The sequence below is a fragment of the Gracilinanus agilis genome, chromosome 4, assembly GCF_016433145.1.
Source record: "Gracilinanus agilis isolate LMUSP501 chromosome 4, AgileGrace, whole genome shotgun sequence".
Taxonomy (NCBI): Eukaryota; Metazoa; Chordata; class Mammalia; order Didelphimorphia; family Didelphidae; genus Gracilinanus; species Gracilinanus agilis.
Genome location: NC_058133.1, coordinates 139,329,726 through 139,346,639, shown reverse-complemented (window position 1 = coordinate 139,346,639; position 16,914 = coordinate 139,329,726). Strand labels below are relative to the sequence as shown.

The following is a 16,914-nucleotide window of genomic DNA, read 5'->3' as shown; positions in this document are numbered from 1 at the left end:
TTCGGGGCTTTGGGACATTCTATATAGAGAAGCTCTCTGCAGAAAGAAAGAGAAGTTGACTGAAGTTTCCTCTTCTGTTTTGAGCAGGAAGACAATTTTTAAGGATATCTTTTGGTTTTCCATCATTTCTGGTTTAAGAATTTCTGAAAAAGAAAGGCAGGGGTCAGTAAGCAAAATTAATGAACAGATCAGAATCGGCAGTGTATATGTATCCCACACTCAGTCCTTTATTATTATATTATTTATATAATACATATAATATTGACAATATAATATATATATTATTATGATATATTATTATATTCCACAGTCCTTTATTAAGAAATGCCTTTCCTTCCCTCTTCTCCAGGGCCAAGGTTCTTGGTCATTCTAATTACCCAGGATTCTATTTTATTTTTGTTGCAATCACAGCATAATTTATTTTTCAAGATCTGCTCACTTTGTATATGTTCATGCAAGTCATCCCAGGTCCCTGAATCCACCCCTTCCTCACTTCTTACAATATAATTAAATTCAATAAACATCTATTAACAGGCAGCTAGTTGGTTCAGTAGATAAGAGATAGAGAGCCAGGCCTGGGATCCGGATGATGTGGGTTCAAATGTGTCTTCAGACACTTCCTAGCTGTGTGACCTTGGGTGGGTCACTTCACCCCAGTTGCTAAGCTCTTACTTTCTAAGATGGAAGGTAAGGGTTAAAAAAAAAAAAAAAAACAAACATTTATTAAGCTTGTATACTATATGGCAGGCGCTGTGCTAAATGCTGGGTATACAATTAGAAGCTAATCCCTCCCTCAAGAAGGGGAAAACAATACAAAAACAGAGGCTGGAAAGGTTAGGGCTACATGGGGAGTGGTCCCTTTCCATGGAATTGAATCCATCCAGACCTGCAGATGCAAAACAGCTGTGGATCCAATTTCTGCTTTCTTTAAAGGAAAGCTTTGGGAGGAGTTTTGTATTTGGCCTTCTGGCCCTCCCATCAGATAGCAGAAAAGTTTAAGGGAGGTGGTGTCCTAGCTTGACTTAACAACAGGATGATGAGATGAGAAGTGATGAGGTTATTCTGGGAAGGCATCTTGGGAGTTGAAACCACGCATAGTCTCAGATACAAAGATTACATTCATATACCACAGTTTCTTCAGCTATTCCCCTATTAAAGGATGCTTCTTTAATTCTTTAATTCTTCTTTAATTCTCAAAAATATTGAGAGAAGCACTCTTTTTTTGTTTTTTGCAACAAAAAAAGAGTGCTTCTCTCAATATTTTTGTACATATGGCTCCTTTCCACCTGTCCTTGATCTCTTTGTAGTATGTTCCCAGTGGTCTTAACACTAACTAAAAGCTTAGTTACTTTTGGAGTTTAGTTCCAAAATACTATCCAAAATAGACTGTCACAGCACCATCTTCAATGTAATAATGTGTCTGTCCTCCTTCAACCCCTCCAATAATCCTTATTTCCCATTCATGTCATCTTTACAAGTCAGATGGGTGTGAGACAGAATCTCAGAGATTTTTTATTTGCATTTCCTTATGGTATAGAGCATTTTAAAAATATGGCTATTGATAGTTTGGATTTATTTCCTTGAGAACTGCTTGTTTATATCCTTTATCTGAATGGTTCTTGTTATATAGTTGAATCAGCTGGATATCAGAGCTTTATCAAAATTTTTTGCTCAAAAAAATTTTTTTTGGTTAACTGCTATCCTTCTAATTCTAACTACGTTAGCCTAATTTTTTGCAAAAGCTTTTCAATTCTGTTTAATCAAAGTTGTTTATCTTATCTCCTCTGATCCTTTCTGTTCCTCCTTTGGCCAAGAACTCCTCCTATTCCTAAGTTCAGAAAAGGTTCCTTCTTCCTTGCTCTTTTGATTTGTTTATAATGTGAATTTTTATGTATAGATCCTGTATCTATTTAGAGCTTATTGTAATATAAAGGCTCTTAATCTAAACAGACTGAAGTTGCTTGTTATAATCATATAGCATTCAGAGTTCTTTGTTACTGTCCTTTCCATTCACATTATTATAGCATCACATATATTGTTTTCATAGTTCTGTTTATTTAATTTCATATGTCTTATGCTTCTGTATTCTTCATGTTCACTGTTTTCTGGCACGTTCCATTCATGTATCATAATTTGTTTAGCCATTGCTCAGTTCTATAGGCATCTACTTTGTTTCCATTTCTTTGCCACAAAAAGATCCACTATAAATATTTTGCTGTTAGAGAAACATAAACTAGGTTGTGCATGTATGTGGGTGTGTATAAAAACATGCACACACTTATGAGGATCATTGGAATAAGCCAGAACCAATTCTAGAAGTGGGATATTGTTTTAATATACAGTGTCAAAAGCATTAGACCTTTCCTGATCATCTGCCATAGATCCAGCCCACTATATAATGAATATGGCAGAAGAGACGTGCTCATTTCAGGTTAGGTGACCTTGTCCAGCTTATTTATGATTATTATTAACAGAAATGCTAGCTGTCATACATGATCAACATAAATCAGCAATGTCTTCTTTAAGAGATGCCATAAAAATCTTGAAAGGAAATTCCAAGCTTTTGTAGTTAGATTTCACATTTACTTGTTGAGGGAATAGGGGATAGAAACAATAAAGAAACACACATGCACTGCCCTTATTTGAGATGATTTTTGTTTAGACTTTGATGGGATCATATCTTTTTTTTGTTTGTTTGTTTATTGCTTCAAGAGGGTTTGATTGGGTGTGGGGGGGGGGCTGGGGTATTGAATGACGCCAGTAGAAAGAGAATGCCATCAGTGATTAATGGTAAATTATTGTTGTTTAGACAACAGTGAAAGTAACAAAACTATTATAGAACTAAAGATACCCAGCTATTCTTTCTCAAAAATCAGAAAATCATAGGATGTAGAGTTGAAAGGAGCCTTTGAGGCCAAATTATTTAAATTCCCCAGATTATTTGAATAGAGATAAGTTGAGAAGTTGCCCAAAGTATAACCAAATCCTTCGTGACATGACCTGAGTTTTAGGTGCAATACATTTTATTACAACCCAACAAAAATGACATTATCAACATAATTTAATGTTGTGTTGCTCATTCTAGCATTGATATGTATGTGCTTATTCCAACTCTCAGAATCATATTTTTAACTGAATACATTAATTAAGTATCACAGAATCTCAGATTTGAAAAGGACCTCAGAGGCTACCTACTTCAACCCAAACTTGAATATGAATGCTCTCTACAATATACTTGATTATTGAGCCTTTGTTATGGGGCTTAATGTAGAACAGATGTTTTGGTTTATAACATACCCTACCAGCTAACATAATCATCTAGCCTTTGCTTGAGGGAGAATGCACTATTTCCCAAGGCAGCCCATTCCTTCTTTGGATAGTTCTAATTATTAGTTAGAATTTTTTCCCCTTTATATCAAGTTAAAATCTATCTTTTTGTACTTTCTATTCACTGTTTCTAATTCTGCCCTCTGGGTCCAAGCAGAGTAAATCTAATCCCTTATCCACCTGGTAACCCATCAAATGCCTGAAAACAGCTTTTATGTTTCCTTCTTCCTCATAAATTTTCTCTTCTCCAGAAAGAACATTCCTGAGTACTTCCACTAGTCCTCATATGGCATGATGTTAAGACCCTTTACCATTTTGCCACCTTGCTCTGGAGACTCCAGCTTATTGTTATCTTTTTTAAAGTGTGGCATCCAAAATTGAATGGAACACTCCAAATGAGATCTGATCAAGATAGTGTTGTTCAGTCATGTCCTCCTCTTCATGACCTCATTTTGAATTTTCTTGACAAAAATACTAGAGTGGTTTGTTATTTTCTTCTCCAGTTCATTTTACAGATGAGGAAATTGAGGCAAACAAGGGTCTCAGAGCTAGTAAATCAGATCTGAAATCAAGAAGAGGAGTCTTTCAGACTCCAGGCCAAGCATTCAATCCCTTGTGCCTCTTAACTGCCCTAAGACAGAGTACAAAGGGATTATCGCCTGTCTCATTCTGGACATGATGCCTCCATTTAGCTGCCCAAAATTACATTAGCTATTCTGGCTGTGATACAGTTTTGACTCAGATGTGGATTGAAGCCTCTAAAACCCTCAGGTATTTTTCATATAAATTGATGTCTTCCCACACATGACTCTCTCCTTTTGCTCTTATGAAGTTGGATTTTTGATGCCAAGGGTAACTTTACATTTATTACATTTCATCTCCTTAAATGATTGGATCATCATTCTAGCTTGTTAAGATCTTTTGGGATCTTGACTCCATGATCCAATGAATTAACTTCTTTCCTAGATTTATATTTTTCCCATCTCTCCATTATTTAACAAATGATAAAAATGTTGAATAGATATGAAGATACTATAGTAGCACCACCAATAAGATATATGCTTTCAATTAATCAGCAATTCAAAAAAATTGATATCTCTTATGTACTCAGCACTGTGCTAAAAGAGAAGTATGAGATATGGTTCCTGTCCTGAAAGAAAATAACACAATTTATCTGTGGAGCCAGAAATAATAGACATGAAACAGTGGTTTATTATCAAGTGCTTCGGGATAGGACATAGGCTCTCAGCATATTAAGACTCTAGAAAAAGGATGGATCGTTGAGAGTGGGAATAGGCAGTCCACAACATGGTGTAATGGAGAAAGGGCAACATTTGGAACTAGTCAAGGCTTAGAGCAGTGGGAAAAGTGTAGAATATGAAAGACGTGTGGAACCAGAATTCAAATCCCAGCTCCACTCTTTACAACGTGACCTTGAAAAAAATCACTTTCTGGACCTCAGTTTCCTCATCTGTAAATGAAGGACTTATATTATATGACCTTCAGGGTCTCTTCCAGGTCTGTTCCTCGATTCTGTGATTTAGGAAGAGGGAGGGAGGAAAGAAAGAAAAAAAAAGAAGAGAGAGAGTGGAAAAAGGAGAGAGGAAGGAAGGGAGGAAACATTTACTAACTCCCTATTATGTACTAGGCTGTACTAAACACTATGCTTAATATTTTATAAGTATTATCCCATTTGATAATGAGATAATGACCAAATGAAATAATATATGTGAAACACTCTTATGATTATAATATTTGACCCTGATCTTATTGGAAAGGCTTCTAATTTATCCCCATTGCATACGATGCTTGTTGATGGTTTAAGATATATACTGTTTATTATTTTTAGGAAAGGACCTTCTATTCCTATATTTTCTAGTGTTTTCAGTAGCAATGGGTGTTGTATTTTGTCAAAGGCTTTTTCAGCATTTATTGAGATAATCACGTGGTTTTTGTTGTTTTGCTTGTTGATATGATCAATTATGTGGATGGTTTTCCTAATATTGAACCATCCTTGCATTCCTGGTATAAATCCCACCTAATCATGGTGAATGATCTTCTTAATTACTTGCTGGAGTCTCTTTGCTAATGTTCTATTTAAGATTTTTGCATCTATGTTCATTAGGGAGATTGGTCTATAGTTTTCTTTCTCTGTTTTTGATTTACCTGGCTTTGAAATCAGTACCATATTTGTGGCATAAAAGGAATTTGGTAGGACTCCTTCTTTGCTTATTTTATCAAATAATTTGTATAGCATTGGGATTAATTGTTCTTTTAATGTTTGATAGAATTCACTTGTGAATCCATCAGGCCCTGGCGATTTTTAATTAGGGACTTCTTTGATGGCTTGTTCAATTTCTTTTTCTGATATTGGATTATTTAAGTATTCTATTTCTTCTGCTTTTAATCTAGACAATTTATATTTTTGTAAATATTCATCCATATCTCCTAAATTGTTATATTTGTTGCCATATAATTGGGCAAAAAAGTTTTTAATGATTGCCTTAATTTCCTCTTCATTAGAGGTGAGGTCTCCCTTTTCATCTTTGATACTGTTAATTTGGTTTTCTTCTTTCCTTTTTTTATTAGATTTACCAGTACTTTGTCTATTTTATCTGTTTTTTCAAAATACCAGCTTCTAGTCTTATTTATTAATTCAATAGTTCTTTTATTTTCAATTTTATTAATTTCTCCTTTGATTTTTTAGTATTTATGATTTAGTTTTCATCTGAGGATTTTTAATTTGTTCATTTTCTAGTTTTTTAAGTTGCATGCCCCATTCATTAACCTCTGCCCTCCCTAATTTGTTAATATATGCACTCAGTGATATAAATTTTCCCCTTAGAACTGCTTTGGCTGAATCCCATAGGTTTGGGTAACATGTCTCATCATTGTCATTGTCTTCAATGAACTTATTAATTGTTTCTATGATTTGTTCTTTCACTAAATTATTTTGGAGAATCATATTATTTAATTTCCAATTAGTTTTTGGTTTGCCTCTCCATGTATTCTTACTAATAACTATTTTTATTGCATTATGATATGAGAAGGTAGAAGCCTTTCCAATAAGATCAGGTGTGAAACAAGGATGCCCATTATCACCTCTATTATTTAACATTGTACTAGAAACACTAGCAGTAGCAATTAGAGAAGAAAAAGAAATTGAAGATATTAAAATAGGCAGTGAGGAGACTAAGCTATTACTCTTTGCAGATGATATGATGGTCTACTTAAAAAATCCTAGAGAATCAACTAAAAAGCTAGTAGAAATAATCAACAACTTTAGCAAAGTTGCAGGATACAAAATAAATGCACATAAACCATCAGCATTTCTATATATTTCCAACACATCACAGCAGCAAAAGGTAGAAAGAGAAATACCATTTAAAATCACCCTAGACAATATAAAATACTTAGGAATCTATGTACCAAAACAAACACAGGAATTATACGAAAACAACTACAAAACACTTTCCAAACGAATAAAACTAGATCTAAAGAATTGGAAAAACATTGACTGCTCATGGGTAGGACAAGTTAACATAATAAAAATGACCATTCTAGCCAAATTAATTTACCTATTTAGCGCCATACCTATCAAATTACCAAAAAACTTCTTCACTGAATTAGAAAAAACTATAACAAAGTTCATTTGGAAGAACAAAAGATCAAGAATATCAAGGGAAATAATGAAAAAAAAAAACGTGAAGGAAGGTGGCCAAGTAGTACCAGATATTAAACTATACTATAAAGCAGCAGCCTATGGTACTGGCTAAGAGACAGAAAGGAGGATCAGTGGAATAGACTTGGGATAAGTGACATCAACAAAACAGTGTATGATAAACCCAAAGAGCCCAACTTTGGGGAGAAAAATCCATTATTTGACAGAAACTGCTGGGAAACTGGAAAACAATATGGAAGAGATTAGGTATAGATCAACATCTCACACCCTACGCCAAGATAAATTCAGAATGGATGAAAGACTTGAATATAAAGAAGGAAACTATAAGTAAATTAAGTGTGCACAGAAAAGTATACTTGTCAGATCTCTGGGAAAGGAAAGATTTTAAAACCAAGCAAGAGTTAGAAAAAAATTACAAAATGTAAAATGAATAATTTTGATTATATTAAATTAAAAGGGTTTTGTACAAACAAAAACAATGCAACCAAAATCAGAAGGGAAACAACAAACTGGGAAAAAATCTTTATAACAAAAAATTCTGACAGAGGTCTAATTAATCAAATATACAAGTAACTAAATCAATTGTATTAAAAAAATCAAGCCGTTCCCCAATTGATAAATAGGAAAGGGACATGAATAGGCAATTTTCATATAAAGAAATCAAAACTATCAATAAGCACATGAGAAAGTGCTCTAAATCTCTAATAATTAGAGAAATGCAAATCAAAACAACTCTGAGTTATCACCTCACACCTAGCAGATTGGCTAAAATGAAAGAAGGGGAGAGTAATGAATGTTGTAGGGGATGTGGCAAAATTGGGACATTAATGCACTACTGGTGGAGTTGTGTACTGATCCAACCATTCTGGATGGCAATTTGGAATTATACCCAAAGAGCACTAAAAGAATGCCTGCCCTTTTATCCAGCCATACCATTGCTGGGTTTGTACCCCAAAGAGATCATAGATAAATGGACTTGTACAAAAAAATGTACATCTGTGCTCTTTGTGGTGGCAAAAAACTGGAAATCTAGGGTATGCCCTTCAATTGGGGAATGGCTGAACAAATTGTGGTATATGTTGGTGATGGAATACTACTGTGCTCAAAGGAATAATAAACTGGAGGAATTCCATGTGAACTGGAAAGACCTCCAGGAATTGATGCAGAGTGAAAGGAGCAGAGCCAGAAGAATGTTGTACACAGAGACTGCTACACTGTGGTAAAATAGAATGTAATGGACTTCTGTACTAGGAGCAATGCAATGACCCAGGACAATTCTGAGGGATTTATGGAAAAGAATGCTACCCACATTCTGAGGAAGAACTACAGGAGAGGAAACACAGAAGAAAAACAACTGCTTGAACAATTGGGTTGATGAGGACACGATTGGGGATGTAGACCCGAAAGGACCATACCAATGCAACTATTAATAATATGTAAATAAGTCTAGATTGATGACATGTTAAAACCAGTGGAAATGTGAGTTAACTATGGTAGGGAGGAGTTTGAGGGGCTGAAGGGGAAAGTAAAAACATGAATCATATAACCATGGAAATTTTTTCTTAAAAATAAAAAATTAATAAGTGTTAAAAAAATAATAATATTTGATCCTCACAACAACCCTGGGAGGGATAGGTGCTTTTGTGCTCCCATTTCATAGATAAGAAAGCTAAGACAGATTGACATTTTCCAAGATAATACAATTAATGCCTTAAGGCTGGATCCTAACTCCAGAGTCTCAACACTCAGTCTATTGTACAACCCAGTTTCTGTCTTCTATAGAGATGATGCCATGGAAAAGGTGGAGCATTTGTAGGATCAGTAAAATTTTAATAAATAGAAGAGAGGGGTTAAGACATTCTAGACTGAGGGAAAGCATGAAGAAAGAAATGGAGATAGGAAATAGCATGTAGGGGAGCAGGGAGGAACCTACTGACTAGTACAAAGGGTTCATGTTGGAAACAGTAAAAGAGAAACTTATATGGGCCTAAGTCATGGAAGACCTCAGGAGTCAAGCAAAATCGCCAAGGCATCTCCCACTTCCATGATTTTGACAAAGCTTCTCCTGTGTTCCTGGAATGAATACTGTTATCTCTTGGAAGTCTTAGTTTCTTTCAAGGCTCACCTTAGGTGCCACCTCCCCTATGAAGGTTTTCCTATTCTCTTCTCACCTTAGTTGGTAATTCCCATTCTTTCTTCAAATTATAGTGTATTTATCTTTGTAAATGTTGTGTCTCATTTCCCCCAGTAGAATGGATGCTCCTTGAGTCTAAAAATGTGTTTATCATCGTATTCCCATTGCCTACCATGATATTTTCAACTATAGTAGGTTCTGAATAAATGTTTTGAATTCTTTATTAGGTTCTTGAACACAAAAGGGATATTTTAAGAATTCATAATGGCTTTTCTTCCTAACTATGGGCAAGTCACTTAAAAATTGCCCTGCCCTTTCCACTCTTCTGCCTTAGAACCAACACATAGCATTGATTCTAAGACAGAAGAAAAGGATTGTGTGTGTGTGTGTGTGTGTGTGTGTGTGTGTGTGTGTGTGTGTGCTCCATCCACAGTTGCCTTCCTAACAGTCTTTCTAAGCAAAGGCATATATTTTATTAACCGATACCTGAAGTTAAGGATCTAATTGGTGACCATGAATAAATCAAAACCAAGGCTAAGAGGTTGAGTAACTTGTCCAGTCATACAACCAGTATGTGTCATTCAGTCAATAAGCCTTCATTAAGTATTCACTATGTGCCAGGCATTGTGGTAAGCACTGGGAATGCAGAGAAAGGCAAAGCACTTGAAGCTAGGTCTTCTTGGCTTCAAGACCAACTCTATCATTTGCTATGCTTCACTGCCTCGTATCAATGGAATTAGAACCAAAACAACTGAATCCCCTGAGAGTGCAGCATTCTTTAGAGACACTTATGGAGTCTTTCTTACCTTTGAGAACTAAAACCAGAACCCCCCACTGTTGACTGCTTAAAAAAACACCTTAAAAAGAGATACAGATGGGGCAATTTGGTGGCTCAGTGGATAGATAACCAGGTCTGAAGATGAAAGGTCCCGGGTTCAAATGTGACTTCAGACACTTCCTAGCTGTGTGATTATGGACAAGTCACTTAATCCCAATTGCCTAGTCTCTTTTGCCTCAGAACTAAAACTTCATGTTACTTCTGATCTAGAAGGTGAGGGTCTTTAAGGGAGAGAGATACAGAAAATAGATTCCAGATGACCACCATGAGCAGTAATAGGACAGAAGAACCAGACATCCTCCACTGTCATTTTGCTGAGTTTGTAAGGCCACATGGTGCAGGCATGTCAGCAGTTTTCACACATTATACAAAGCAATTTTCTGTTTGATGGTTAATTGTATCATTGCTAAAGATGCCATTCCCCAGGACTCTTCCCTCATAGGCAAGGTGGATGCTTCCTGGACCTTCTGATCTGACTAGAAACATACCCTCATTTCTGGCCAGCATATCACTAAACACTAAAGTCTTCCAGAGATGCTTCTCAGCCTAGTGTTGTTTGTTATACAAGGAATATACAGTCTGGCCACACACAAAGAACAAGCTGCAATAAAAGTTAACTACTCTGTTTCCTTGCCTTTGTTTCCCTGGGAAAATCCTGGGATGCAGAGTCCCTTAAAAAATCACTGTTAATTATTTGTGTTCCCTTGAAACCATCCGCTGAGAAACAAAGGGAAAAACCTAGTTCCTGGGCTAAATTTCTGGCAACTGTATCTGCAAGACTAGACTTATGCCTACTTAGACTGTCTCCAGTATCTTCCTTCTCTTTGCCACCCATTTTATCCTTAGAAATCTTTGCTCTAGGACTCTTCTCTCCTCCTTGGGGATGCCTTAAGATCTTCATTTTGGGAAAGGACCCCAGCTATACTTTGCCTCACTCACACCCAGACACCCTCCAAAAGCCTTCTCTATCTTCTCAAATATCTGCCTGCCCTCCCTTCCTCCACCCATGCTTTGCAGTTCCATTTTTTATATCATCTTCCCCCATTAAAATATAAGCTCCTAGAATAGGGAGGTGGCTCAGTGGATAGAGTGTCAGGCCTGGAAATGGAAGGTCCTAGTTTCAGATCTGGTCTTAGATACCTCTATAGCTGTGTGACCCTGAGGAAGTCACTTAATTTCAACTGGCTAGGCCTTACTGTTCTTCTGCCTTAGAACCAATACTCAGTATGGAAATCTAAGCAAGCTAAAGGTTTTAAAAATGAATAATAGGGTCAGCTGGGTAGCTCAGTGGATTGAGAGCCAAGCCTAGAGACAGGAAGTCCTAGGTTCAAATCCTGCCTCAGACACTTCCCAGCTGTGTGACCCCTGGGCAAGTCACTTGACCCCCCATTGCCTACCCTTACCACTCTTCCACCTATAAGTCAATACACAGAAGTTAAGGGTTTAAAATTAAAAAAAAGTAAAAGAAAATGAATAATAATTTATTATATTTTTTTAGCATTCGTTTTTTTAAAAGTTGGGATCCAAATTTTCTTCCTTCCTCCAGACCCTCCCCCAACCAGTAAGAAGTCAAGCAATATGATATCAGTTATGCATGTGAAGTCATGTAAGACATATTTCCATATTAGTCATATTGGGAGAAGGAAGAGGAGGAGGAGGGGAGGAAGAAGAGGAAGAGAAGGAAGAAAAGAAGGAAGGAAATTAAAGTAATTTAAAAAAAAAAGTATACTTCATTCTGCTCTCAAAATTCATTTCTCTCTCTGGAGGTGGATAGAATTTTTCATCATGACTCCTTTGGAATTGTCTTGGATCATTGTATTGATTAGAGTAGTTAAATCTTTCAGTTCATCATCATACAGTTTTGCTATTACTGCATACATTGTTCTCCTGGTTCTGCTCACTTTACTCTGCATAAATCTTCCCAGGTTTCTCTGAAAGCATCCTGCTCATCATTTCTTTTAGCACATCAGTATTCAATCACAATAATATATTACAACTTATTCAGCCATTTCACAATTCATGGGCCTCCCCTGAGGTAGGATTTAAATTAGAGTCTTCCTAACTCATTCCCAGAGATCTGTGCACTATGGCACTTTCTAACTGCCAACATAAAATGTGACCCCTTCCAGGGATATTTGCATTTTAGTAGAGAATTTTTGAAGACCATAGAGTCTCTAAGAGCCAAAGGACTTATCTCTTGAAATAGAATTTCAAACACCATATTCAAAGTGTTGGGAAAATATTTTAGAGGGAGAAAAAGCATTTCCCAGGTTGGTCCAGTAATTGTAGAGATGACTATCTCTTCTACTTTGTTTATCCAAAAGACTAACCCTATTTGTAGGAAATGCATGTTTTTTGTTTTTTGTTCTTTGTTTTTTTTTTTTTTTTAAAGAAAAGAGCCCACAGGGATGAGAGGGAAGGGGTTCTTAAATAGAATAAAGACTAGTTTCATCAAGAAAATAGAGACCTTTATTCTGTAGGTTTAAGTCAATTGGTAATGACCATGCTCTAAATCGTAATGAGCTCATGGATTAGCTTGTAGGCTCCATAGTCAATGTTGGCAGTCGGTCTCTGCTAACCATGGCCCTGAGCTGTCTTGTCTGCTAACATGCAGCATTTGGTTCAGTCTTTTTCCATCTTCTTAATGAAAGAGGAGGGCCTGGGAGTCACTGTCATAGCTGGGTCAAAAGGAAAGAAGGCCACATGCTACATATGTTTTAATAGAATATCATGCCAGAAGTAAGAGAGACAGAATGGGATAAGGAGCAGTAAAAGTACAAAAAGCTACCCAGGGCTGTAGAAAGAAAGCTGTGTATACAGTTAGAGGAGCTGGACCCAAGTCCTCACTGTCACCTGTATGACTTTAGACAAATCTCTTGACTTTTCTAGGCTTGAGTCTTCTCATCTTCAAAATCACTGGATTAGACAAGATGGTCCATTAGGCCCCTTCCAAGTCCAGATCTGTCTCATCACAAAATGCAGTGGCAGAGGGAAAAGGAGATGCCTCCTTTCTCACAGGGGTGAGCTTAGAGTGGGGCAGATGGAAAGAGAAAGAATCAAGATATTGCCAGGAAAGAGGAGCATGGGACTGAAGAATCATTTCCACACTGTTCAGGAAGGCTTTTTTATCCCATTCAAAACTTTAAAATATATAAGTATATATAGACATATATATATAATAAGCATTTTATAATATATATATATAGTGTCATTTAATGAGCTTAATGAAGAACATTCTCTACTAATGTTTATATAATATGTATTATATATGTGAAATATATGTGTATGCCTCACTACCTCTACAGTTGTGCATATTTCACATGTATATTTATATATACATACACATGTATATATAAGTATATTACCTATATTTCAGCACATAGACACAGACATATTGCGTGTAAAAATATAAGTATATATAGGTAGCTACAAGCTCAAGGGATAGAGCACCAGTCTTGGAGTCAGGAAGACCTGATTTCAAATCCAGACTCAGACATTTACTAGCTAGGTGACTCTGGACAAGTCACTTAACCTCTGTGTACCTCAGTTTCCTTATTTGTAAAATGCTGATAATAATAGCACCCAGAGTCTCATTGTTGTTTTTTAAACTCATAGCTTCTGTCTAAGATTCAGTTCTAAGACAGAAGAGTAGCAAGAGCTAGGCAATTAGGGGTTAAGATACTTACCGAGGATAACACAAATAGGAAGTGTGTGAGGTCAGATTTGAACCCACATCCTCCCAACTCCAAGCTTGGTCCTCTATCCACAGTGCTCCCCAAGTGTCCCATTGTCCAGATTTGTCGTGATAATAAAATGAGATAATAATTGTAAAGTGTGTTGCACAGTGCCTAGCACATAGTAAGTATGTTTTCATGTTGTTTATTATTAACATATATGTGTACATGCATAGATATATAAATATGTCCATACCCCAGTTATATACACCCATACTAGAGAGGCAGCATGATATGGTGGTTAAAGTGAAGAAGACCTCGATTCAAGTCCTGCCTCTGGCATAAACTAGCCCAAGTCCCTTAATCGGTCAGTGCTCTAAGCAATTCTCCAAAATATAAGTTGTAGAATAATAACTGTTCTGCATCGGTGAAGGGAGGTTCCTCACAGGGAGTTCCTCACCCAGTGAAATCAGTCAGTCTACCACTTTAACGGAGGTCTTCTGTGTTCACCTCCAATGCACCAGGCTACCATAAACTTGGATTTTTAACAAGCATTTATTAGGCTCCTACCATTTGTCGGGTACTATGCTAGGTGTTGGAGATAGAGACAATTGTGAAATAACCCCTGCCTTCAAGGAGCTTACATTCTATTGGGAGAGATAACCTGTGCACATGTAAGTAAATATAAAATATGTAGAAAGCAAATTCCACAAGGAGGACCTAGGTGTAATATTAAGGACAGTTTGTTACTGTTAGAAGAGGAGTTCCAGAGAGCACAAAGAGAAGGAAAGGGAAGAATTCAGGGAATTAGAAATCCTGGGTTCTAGTCTTGGCTCGGTCAAGTCACTTCATCTTTCTCGTTTCATCTGTAAGGAATGTTTGATTTATGTGAATTCTTACGTTCCCTTCCAGCCTTCACATTGTAAGATTCTATAGTTCTGTTAACAATCTCTCTAAAACTGGATGTTTTCTAAGATCTTATCCAAAGGATTATAGATTTAGACTTCGAAAAAAACAAACCAGAAGTTATCTAGTTTACTCCACCCCAATTTTACAGATGAGGAAACTGAGGCCTAAAATAGTAAAATTACTTGCCCACAGACATACAAAGAACAAATGGCAGAACTGGAATTCAATGTTAGATCCCCTGACTCCAAGCCATTCTGTGATCCTATGGCTTTTTAGTCTTCCTATCTGGTGTTTGGAATTGGGATTGAAACCATGGGGAGAAGAAGAATTGATTGTGAGGCTTTTTGGGAAGCAAGACATGAGAGTTCATGAGAATTCTTTTTTCACAGAATCATCTGAATCCCCAAGGTTCAAAATTATGGAACATGTCTTGGGAATCTAATAAAACTGGCACCTGGGTTTCCACTTGGGAACAACCCCGCTATAAGAGTAACCCTCCATAGATCAGAGCTGATCTCAGCTGGTGCCATTGACACCCAGCTAAGAACGTAAGATGCATTAGGGTACATTAGTGCCCCTTTTAATATATGACAGGGAGTGAGAGAAAATAGCTCAAACACTGAGTGTGTGTGTGTGTGTGTGTGTGTGTGTGTGTGTGTGTGTGTGTGTACGCACGGAGGGGGACGAGGACTTTGTGAAGAGGTTTATTGAAATAGCAGCATTGATTTTCCCAGGCCAAGGCTGGGTCATTTCATGTAGCAGATCTGTGTTGAAAGGTGTCAGAGTAAGCATCTCTTTTTTCTAAAATATTTGCCTTTCTCATGGTAGGACTGAGCCCTGGGCTGCATACCTGCATACCACACGAGGAGAACTAGCAGCTAACAATTATAGAGGGCACCTATGCAATATACATGATTTAGTTAGAAAGCAGTAGACTGAATATTCATTTAATCCCATGTATATTTTCAAAACACTATGCCCACATTATGGGTACTTTATCCTCCGCTCTCCTTCCCTTACTTTTCAGTTTCCTTTAAAACAGTGATGGCAAACCTTTAAGAGAGCACAGACCACATTTAGAGACAGGGACCCTGTTCCCCACCCCCCAGGGAATAAGTGCTGCCAGTCCCCCACCCCCAGCCTTACCCAAGACGGGAAAGAGGAAGTGCTCCCATTGGGATGCTGGGCAGAAGGGAGGGTGAAGTGAAAAAATGTCTTCAGTGGAGGGGGTGGGGCAGCTCTGCTTTAGTCCCTCTGCCTTTCTAGCAATGAACTCTAGTAGGTGAAAGCACATGTGCCCACAGGAAAAAAAATGGGTGCCCTCTTTGGCACACATTGTCTTTACCTATTAAAAATGTAAACCCCTTGAGGCTTCCGGGTTAAGATGGCGGCAGAGTAAGAAGTAGCTCTTAACCTCTCCTGACCGAAACATACAAAACTCCTCAAGGGAACATAAAAACAAGTCCAGACGAACGGAGGAACCCCACAACAGGGCACAGCGTGGAAGGTACGTGGAATCGAGACATTTCCAAGCTATAAAGGGCTCTCACTCAATCGCGGGCTGAGCAACCGCCCCACCCCCACCCCCACCACACTCATCTATAGCTCCGAACCCAGCTAAAAAGAAATAGGGCAAGTTTGGGGCACCCATCGAGTCATCAGCAGCTCCGGGACCTGTTCCTGAGAGCAGCAAGACTTAGGACCCCATTAAGTCAAAAAAAGCACGCGAAATCTGAGCGCGCGCGCCGGAGCAGGAAGCTGGGCTCAGAGAGCCGGCTGAGCAGAGGCGTGGGTGGAGGCAGAAACAGCCAGGAACTAAAGCCTAAGTGGGGAACCAGTACAGACGGGTATACGACTGTGGAAGCAGCGCCCTGAGACTTGTAAAGAAACCTCCAGCAGAGGATCAAGCAAGAGGGCCCACCAGGGGGCTTGACCTTGGAAAAAACCAGAACTCAGACCTCAGGAGCCAATAGATTGCGAACAGACATTGAGCCCGAGGATAAAGCTGAGAAACTGCTGGGCTAATGATGGCTACTCAGCATCAGGAGGTTCAGAAGAGAAAGAATAATAACAAAAAGAAGAAGTCTTTAACACTCGACAGCTTTTACACAGAGAAAATCCAGACAACCGAGCAAACAGAGGAGGAGAACAAACAAGCATCCGGACCCTCCTCAAATAAGGAAAACTCCTCACAAGCTATGGAAGAGTTCAAAACTGAGATTCTGAGGAAAATGGAAGAGATCTGGCAAGAAAATAACAGTTTAAAAGGTAGAATCTTGCAATTGGAAAGTGAGGCTCAGAAATCAAATGAACTGATAAGCAAATTGAACACCAGAAATGACAAGATTGA

The 16,914-nt window shown here is 37.7% G+C and overlaps 1 protein-coding gene across 1 annotated transcript in view; it reads left to right on the top strand.

Annotated features, from left to right (window-relative positions):
• Window positions 1-16,914, top strand: part of KIF26B (kinesin family member 26B) — a 632,023-nt gene that overhangs the window by 589,708 nt on the left and 25,401 nt on the right. The window lies entirely within an intron of this gene.